Source organism: Triticum dicoccoides, chromosome 6B (genome assembly GCF_002162155.2).
Source record: "Triticum dicoccoides isolate Atlit2015 ecotype Zavitan chromosome 6B, WEW_v2.0, whole genome shotgun sequence".
NCBI classification, from domain to species: Eukaryota; Viridiplantae; Streptophyta; class Magnoliopsida; order Poales; family Poaceae; genus Triticum; species Triticum dicoccoides.
The window spans coordinates 182733972-182742745 of record NC_041391.1 but is presented as its reverse complement, the minus strand read 5'-3'; the positions used below and the strand labels follow the sequence as shown (position 1 = coordinate 182742745).

At 47.8% G+C, this 8774-nt stretch overlaps 1 pseudogene; it reads left to right on the top strand.

Moving 5' to 3' along the window:
• Positions 1-3235: 3235 nt before the first annotated feature.
• On the top strand, positions 3236-5129 carry LOC119326282 (annotated as a pseudogene).
• Positions 5130-8774: the final 3645 nt, after the last annotated feature.

The following is an 8774-nucleotide window of genomic DNA, read 5'->3' as shown; positions in this document are numbered from 1 at the left end:
CGCCCCCTCTCCCTCTGGTCCGAATTGGACTAGGAGGGGGGCGGCGCCCCCCTCTTTCCTTCCCCTCCTCTCCCCCTTCCTTCCCCTCCTAGTAGGAGTAGGAAAGGAGGAGTCCTACTCCTACTAGGAGGAGGACTCCTCCTCCTGGCGCGCCCAACAAGGGTCGGCCAGCCTCCCCCCTCCCTCCTTTATATACGGGGGCAGGGGGCACCCCATAGACACACAAGTTGATCTACGGATCGTTCCTTAGCCGTGTGCGGTGCCCCCCTCCACCATATTCCACCTCGGTCATATCGTCGCGGAGTTTAGGCGAAGCCCTGCGCCGGTAGAGCATCATCATCATCACCATGCCGTCGTGCTGACGGAACTCATCCCCGAAGCTTTGCTGGATCGGAGCCCGGGGATCGTCATCGAGCTGAACGTGTGCTGAACTCGGAGGTGCCGTACGTTCGGTGCTTGGATCGGTCGGATCGTGAAGACGTACGACTACATCAACCGCGTTGTCATAACGCTTCCGCTTACGGTCTACGAGGGTACGTGGACAACACTCTCCCCTCTCGTTGCTATGCCATCACCATGATCTTGCGTGTACGTAGGAATTTTTTTGAAATTACTACGTTCCCCAACAACGCTGCCATGTCGCACTGATGTTGCATACATGTGTAGACGCACCGTATGTGCACCTAGAGACAAGTTTAGGCACCAACTTCACGAATTTTACAACATTATAGGTACCAAATTGGTCATCATGTACAACTTGTTGTACCACTGCGGCATTTCCCTCAATTAAATTGTATGCACAAAAGTTTTGTACATGTTGTATCCTATGGCCCACAATCTGAACATCTCTGATCGTACAGGCGTTGGATGGCAATTTACTGTATGTATAGCAATCTTCGGTTTTGCTAAAGCACATCTAGATGTGCCATAAGTATTGCACATTTAAGTCCTACATCATTGATCTTACATTGAGATTTCTGTGGATATTTTTTTCTTTTTTCTTTTTCTCTTTATGCTTTATGCTTGACTCACTCACTTAGAGCAACTCCAATGGGGCGACCCATTTTATCCGCCTGCGTCCATTTGAGGCGCGGACAAAAGTGGAGGTCCAACGCGGCGACCCAAACGCAAATCGCGTCCGCCTGGCGTCCGTACGGACACATTTTCGGACCAAAATTGCGCCGGGAATGCGTCGGCGCGGACACGAAGCGGACGCGCCGCGCGTCTCCACGTGTAGGCCACCCAACCACCACCGGTCATCTTATTTATGACGACCACCGACAGCGGGCCCACTTGTCAGCCTCAGGAAGCGTCCTTTTTTAAGCACGCGTGCGGCGGGGGATCGGCCTCATCCACTTCTTCCGTCCACATCTGGCCCCCCACCACTCCCTTGCTTCCTCGCCGGCAACAGGAAACCCTAGGCCGCTATGGGCATCTTCGGCAACAATGGCAAGGGCAAGGGCAATGGCACCCCCGCCGCCTCGTCCTCCCGTGCTCTCCTCCCCCTCCACCGCCGGCGCGTTCCTGAACGCTGGCGCCTGCACATCCCAGTGCACCAAGCGCGGTGGCACTGGGAGTACAGGCAGCCCCTCCCCTATCCCAACGTGACGCTGCCGCACCATTGGCACTTGGATCCCCAGCGAATCCTGGTGCCGGCGGTTCCGCGGAGTCAGCGGGCGCATGACGATGAAGTGCGCCGGCGCCGCGCGCAGCTCACGCCGGAGCGGCGTCGGCTGCCCGAGTACGCCGCAGACTCTCCCAATTGGGAGGCTTGGTTCGCCCTCGAACACGAGGAGCAACGGCGCTCGAGTGTCGACGCCGTCCCACCGTCGTTCCCACTGCCGCCCCCGCAGGTACAGCCAGAAGACGAGGAGGCGGAGGCGGAGTACCAGGCCGCCCCCGAGGAGGCCCTGCAGCAGGCGCTGGAGGCTAGCCGTCTTGAGGAGGACGCGTGCTTGGATGGGCTGGAGCAAGCCATCGCCCTGTCGGCGGCAGGGGACTCCGTCCACTCCCCGCTGTTCGTGCCGCCACCGCCACCCTCGCCGCCCATCCAGCCCAAGCCGGAGCCGAAGCCGACGCAAAAGCGCTCCCCGCCTCCACCCACTTGGCCGGAGGAGGCCTACTCGTGGACGGGCCAGTACCGCGAGTGGATGAGCGCGCCCCCCGTCCACTTCGCCGCGACGCCGGAGCAGGAGGCCGCCCTCCTCGAGCGCTGGAAGGCGCACTGGCTCCGCGAGGAGCAGGCCGACAGCGAGCAGCAGATGCGCTACGAGGCCATGCTCCAGCGCAATGCGGAGGCGCTCCGGCTCGAGGAGGAGGAGCGCGCGTGGCTAGCCGCAATGCCGCGCCCTGGCAGACGCCGAAGGAGGCTGCCCTAGCAGCATACCAGGCGGCGTTCGGGTGGGTAGGCCCTGCTCCCGCCTTCATCGACCTCACCAGCGATGGCGATGGCGGCGTCGACGCCAAGGGCAAGGGCAAGGCCGACGACGTCTAAGGCAGCATGCGGGGCGGCAGAAGGCAGTCGCCGACTTTTTTAATGTTTTAGTTAATGTTTAATTATGGTTAAGTAGACTTTGACCAGTGTTTGACCGGCCACTTATGTTTAATTATGTTTATTTTAAGTTTATTTCGTGGAATCATTTTTTTTGCATGCCCGCACATTTGGATCTGCCCTTCGTTGGATGGCCAAACCGATCCATTTTAGAATGCGGACGCATATGTTCGTCTGACCGATCCGAACGGACGAAAAGCAAATAAAAACTGTGTCCGTTTGCATCGGTTCGTTGAAGTAGAGTACATCTAGATGTACATCTAGATGTGCTCTAGACACGACACACCCTAGCATCTTTCTACCGGAAATTGCGACCGGAGTGGAGTTAAAAACATTGGTCTCAACTGTGAAGGCGTGGTTGACCATGAAACTGAGGCGACAGACATCCATTCCCGACAACTGCATGCATGCAGGCCACGCCTCCTACGATTTAGGCCGAGACGCCATGTCCCCGCACATGCACCGACATTGCCGTCGTACCGCTCGCCGGGGCCTCTCCCCGCTTAAGTAACTCGCCACCTCCCTCTTTGACGCATTCCCCCTCCTCCGCCACGCAGCATCGACCAACCGGAGGGGCCGAGCTTAATTAGCCGCAAGTACCCACCACCACCACCCTTTGCTCCCTTTTCGCGCGCAAATTAAGCTAGGCCGTCGCCGCCGTCGTTTCCGCCGCCGGCTGGCCGGGCAAGATGCCGGGGGCCGTGATCGTGCATCACCACAACAGGTACAAGACGTACCCCGGCGAGGTCACCGGCTTCGTCTTCTACTCCTGCCTCGTCGCCTCAGTCGGCGGCTGCATCTTCGGCTACGACATCGGCATGGCCGGTAATGAATCCGTCGCCGCCCTGTGCATGCACGCGTAATTGTGTGTGGGTGTTGGTTTCCTGGCTCTGACTCTGTTTTCTGCGCTGGCGGCGCTGCGGATGACTGCAGCCAGTTTGACGTCGACGGAGTCGTTCCTGCTCTTGTTCTTCCCGGACATCTACCAGCAGCAGAGGGATCAGGTGATCACCAACCAGTACTGCAAGTTCGACAGCCAGGAGCTGTCCCTCTTCGGTTCCTCCCTCTTCCTGTCCGCGGCGACGGCGTCCCTCTTCGCGAGCCCCATGGCCCGCGCCTTCGGCAGGAAGTGGACGCTCTTCTACGCCGCCGTCGCCTACATCATCGGCGCCTGCATGGGCGGCATAGCCACCACCTTCGCCATGCTCATCACCGGCCGCTTGCTCCTCGGCGTCGGGGTCGGCCTCTGCATCCACGCCTCGCCTCTCTACCTCTCGGAGATGGCACCGGCGCAGCAGCGCGGGATGCTCAACATCCTCTTCCAGCTGATGATCACCATCGGGATCCTGTCGGCGAGCCTGACCAACTACTGGACGTCCAGGTTCCTCGGCGGGTGGGGCTGGCGGGTCGGGCTGGGGATGGGCGCCGTCCCGGGGTCCGTCATCGCGCTGGGCTCCCTCGCCATCCCAGACACCCCCATCTCCCTGCTGTCGCGGGGCGAGACCGAGCTCGCCCGCGCGACGCTGTCCCAGATCAGGGGCATCGGCCCCGACGACGTGCGGCAGGAGTTCGACGACCTCGCCGCCGCGTGCGAGGAGAGCAAGGCGGTGGCGAACCCGTGGTGGGAGCTGCTCTTCACCGGCAAGTAGAAGCCGCAGCTGACGTTCGCGCTGGGCGTGCCCTTCTTCCAGCAGCTGACGGGCATCAACGTGATCATGTTCTACGCGCCGGTGCTGTTCAAGACGGTGGGGTTCCGGAACGACGCGTCGCTGATGTCGTCCGTCATCACGGGGCTGGTGAACGTGTTCTCCACCTTCGTGGCCGTGGTGACCGCGGACAGGGTGGGGCGGCGGGCGCTGTTCCTGCAGGGCGGGACGCAGATGATCATCTCGCAGATCCTGGTGGGCACCTTCATCGGGCTCCAGTTCGGGCTGAGCGGGACGGGGGCCATCTCGGAGCAGTACGCCATGTGCATCGTGCTGTTCGTGTGCGTGTACGTGGGCGGCTTCGCCTGGTCATGGGGGCCCATGGGGTGGCTCATCCCCAGCGAGGTGTACCCGCTGGCGGTGCGGTCGCAGGCGCAGAGCATCACGGTGGCCGTCAACATGTGCTTCACGGCCTTCATCGGCCAGGTGTTCCTCACGCTGCTGTGCCACCTGAGGTTCGGCCTCTTCTACTTCTTCGGCGCATGGCTGCTTCTCATGACCATCTTCATCGCCGTGCTGCTGCCGGAGACCAAGTGCGTGCCGCTCGAGGAGGTGTCGCACGTCTTCAGGAAGCACTGGTTCTGGAGGAAGTACGTGGTCGACACCAGCGCCGAAGCGCGCGGGGCCGAGATGAGGAAGAGGATAGCGCTAGAGATGAGCTGATCCACATCCGTCTGGAGCCATGCATGCATGGAGATGGAGGTATACATCGGTAGGCAGATCAGAATCAGATCGGTGCAGGCTGAGTCGCGCTTCATGATTACCCAGCTGACAAGACGTACATAGCTAGAGTGCAGAAATTGATTACGCATGCTCATCGGCCGACCAGCAAGCTAAATTAGTTGATGTTAATCCTGGTGTTGTAGAATTGATCTTAGCATACACTCATCTTGTAATTTTTTCCCTTTGTTTCATGTCAAACTTGTCAATGAAGTATTACAAACAAAAAAAAAATCACAATCTCACTACATGGTCGCTACTGCATGATCAATTGCTCAGTAACCATAGTAGGTTCTACCTTTCAGATGAACGTGTTGCATGGTCTGATACATGCATGGATGCCGATGACTTCTGTTTTCAGTTTTTGCATCACGTGCATGTAGTTTTTTTAACACATTACAGACGCAAACACTCATATATACGTGCATACAATCACCCATATGAACACACATGAGAAACTGAACTTGCATATCATCTTGAGATTTTACGAAGTAGCCGTAGGCACCTCGTAGTCGACGGGGACGTCTCCTTCCACTGAACATGTACCGCTGAAAATCCTGAAATAAATCCAGGATAAATCCGAACACCAGAATGTGAAACCTGATGGGCTGGTGATACAACTGTCCTTCTAACCATCCAACCACATGTTGGTTCACATCACAAGCATGTAGTTGATGAACATGTATGCATGGATGGGTCTCATGTGCATGTCCTGAATGAATTGATAGGACTATAGGACTATATGCATGTCGCATACATATGAAAAAGATGGACAATTAAAATCGTCGCATTCTTATAACCCTTAAAGAAGAAAAAATAGAATTAAGTGCAACCCTTTAAGAAGAAAAATGAATAAATTACATAGAAATTATGCATTTTTATAATATGCAAGTATTAGCATATAATAAGAAAATTTTCGCAAAAACGAAGTTTCCTAAGAAGGAATGGATCAGTGGCATTGGTATTATTCTTAAAAAGAAAGAAAATGAAATAAAAATTAAAATGAAACCAAAATAATGAAGTTTCTAAGAAAGAATGAATTGACGACATTGATATTTTAAGAAAAAGAAAATAAAACAAACATTGACAAAATTTGCTTACCATTTCACAAAATTTGCACTTTTTTATAATATGCAGGAAGAAACATATATTAGTGAAATTTTTGCAAAAGAATGTTTTCTAAGAATGAATAAATTAGTGGCATTGATATTACCCTTAAAGGTGCATGGAAATAAAATAGAAGCAAAAGCAAAATCAAAATATTTTTTTTCTCTGGAAGAACGAATTTGTGGCACTGACATTACCCTAAAAAAGAAATGAAAGGACTAAAACAATATAATATAATGAAGTTTTCTATGAAAGAATGAATTAGTGACATTAGTATCACCCTTTAATAAGACAGAAGATGAAATAAAAATGAAAACAAAATCAAAAACATTATAAAATAGAATGAATTAGTGGCAATATTATTGCCCTTTAAGAAGAAAAAAATTAAAGCAAAGCATGACAATATTTGCATACAGTTTACACAGAAATTGCGATTTTTATAATATGCTAGGATAAACCTACAATAATGAAATATTTTTAAGAAGGAATGAATTAGTGGCATTGGTATTACACTTAAAGATGAAATGAAATAAAATAAAAATAAAATTGGAATAAAAATAGTTAATTTTCTAAGGAAGAATGATTTTTTCGCACTGATATCACCCTTTAAGAAGATAGAAGTTAAGATAAAAACAAAAAAAAACCTAAATAAGGAATTTTTATAAGGATGAATGAATTAGCAGCATGGTATTACCTTTTAAAAAGAAAGAGAATGAAATAAAAACTAAAACAAAACCAAAATAATGAAGGTTCTGTGAAAGAACAAATTGGTGTCAATAGTGTTGCCCTTTAAGAACATAATAAAAACCAAACAATGACAAAATTTGCATACAATTTACACAGAAATTGCACTTTTTTATAATAACAAGAATAAACACATAATAATGTAAGTTTTACAAGAAGGAATGAATTAGTGACATTGGTATTACCTGTATAGATGAAATAAAATAATAAAGAATAAAACCAAAAGAAAAATCAAAATCAATATATAATAATTTTCCCAAATGATAAGTGTCACACGTGTGGCATGAAGCAACATGGTCCAAACATCCCCACTACCATCCATTTTGACACATCAAACAGATGAGATCAGTGAAATCTTTTTTGTTTTCGGACTTCAAAATATTTCATCTCTTAAATAAAAAATCTGATTAAAAGTCCGTTTTCATCATAAAATCCATCTTGAAGAGATCTTCAAAACTAGATCACATATTGATATGTTTTGACGAAATTTTTTTTGGGGGCGGGGGGGGCAAAAGTTGCCATGATGTTACATTGAAGTTGCCATAGTGTTTACACTAAAGTTGTCATGATATGTTTCATCAATTTTTCTTCTTCTAGATTTAAAGCTACCATTGTATTTCAACTAGTTTTCACGGCAAATTTTATTAATTAACCATGGCATTTTTTAGTAATTAACCACAACAAATTTAATTCATGGATCATGGTAATCATTTATTATGTAAAATTTAGTTTATAGATCATAGCAATTTTAGTATTTTGACCATGGCGATTCTAGTATTTTGATCATGTAATTCTTTTTGTATGAACCATGACAAATTTTTGTGCATGTATCATGGAAAATTTAAGTAATTCTCAATGTCAATTTTAGTTTCTAGTTCATGGCAAATTTTAGTCATTGCCTATTCATTTTTAAAGTACTTTGATGACGAATTCCTTTTAATTATGAAGCATGTCAAAATTATTTCATGGATCATGGCAATTAGTAATTCTCCATGGCAAGTTTAGTCTCTTAATTCCCTTTTTTATAACATGTCAAAATTTACTTTAAACGTAGAAGAAAAACTTGTTGAAACATATCATGGCAACTTCAGTGTAAACACCATGGTAATTTATGTGTAATAGACATGGTAACTTTTGGTCGCCAAAAAATATCATCGAACCATATTGATATGGGCTCTAGTTTTGAAGTCCTCGTCGCGATGGATTTAATGGTGAAAACGGATTTTCAATCGGATTTTTCATTTAAGAGGTAAAACATTTTAAAGTTTGGAAAACCCAAAATATTTCGGTGACATCATCTATTGTTTCCCTGTTTGCATGCATGTGTGAAAGAAGCAAAAAGACTGACGTGTCACAATGGATCGCTAGAAGGGCGTTTGGCCTGACCTCCTTCAGCCCACACGTGTAGGCGGAATTACTTCGTACCACAGGTGTGGCACTTATCAGGGTCCATACTTTTTCTAAGGAAGAATGAATTTGTGGCATTGATATTACCCTTTAAAAAATAAAATGAAAAAAATACTAAATTAAAATCAAAGTAATATTTTTTTCTAAGGAAGAATGGATTAGTCGCATTGGTATTACCCTTTCACAAGAAGCAAAATAAAATAAATCTAAAACAAACAATGACATAATTTTCACATGATATACACAAAAAAATGTTTCCTAAAAACGAAATATCTAGTGGCATTAATATTACCCTTAAAGAAAAAAATAAACTAAAATAAAAACAAAAACAAGATCAAGACAATGAAGTTTTATTAGGAAGAATGAAATAGTGGCATTGGTATCATCCTCTAAGAAGAAATAAAATGTAAAAAAACTTGCACACAAATTTGCATTGAAATTGCACTCTTCGGTATGCAAAAGGATAATCATATAATATTTTAATTTTTGCAAATACCATATAGTATTTGACTATTTGTATGACAGTCACCCAACATTTC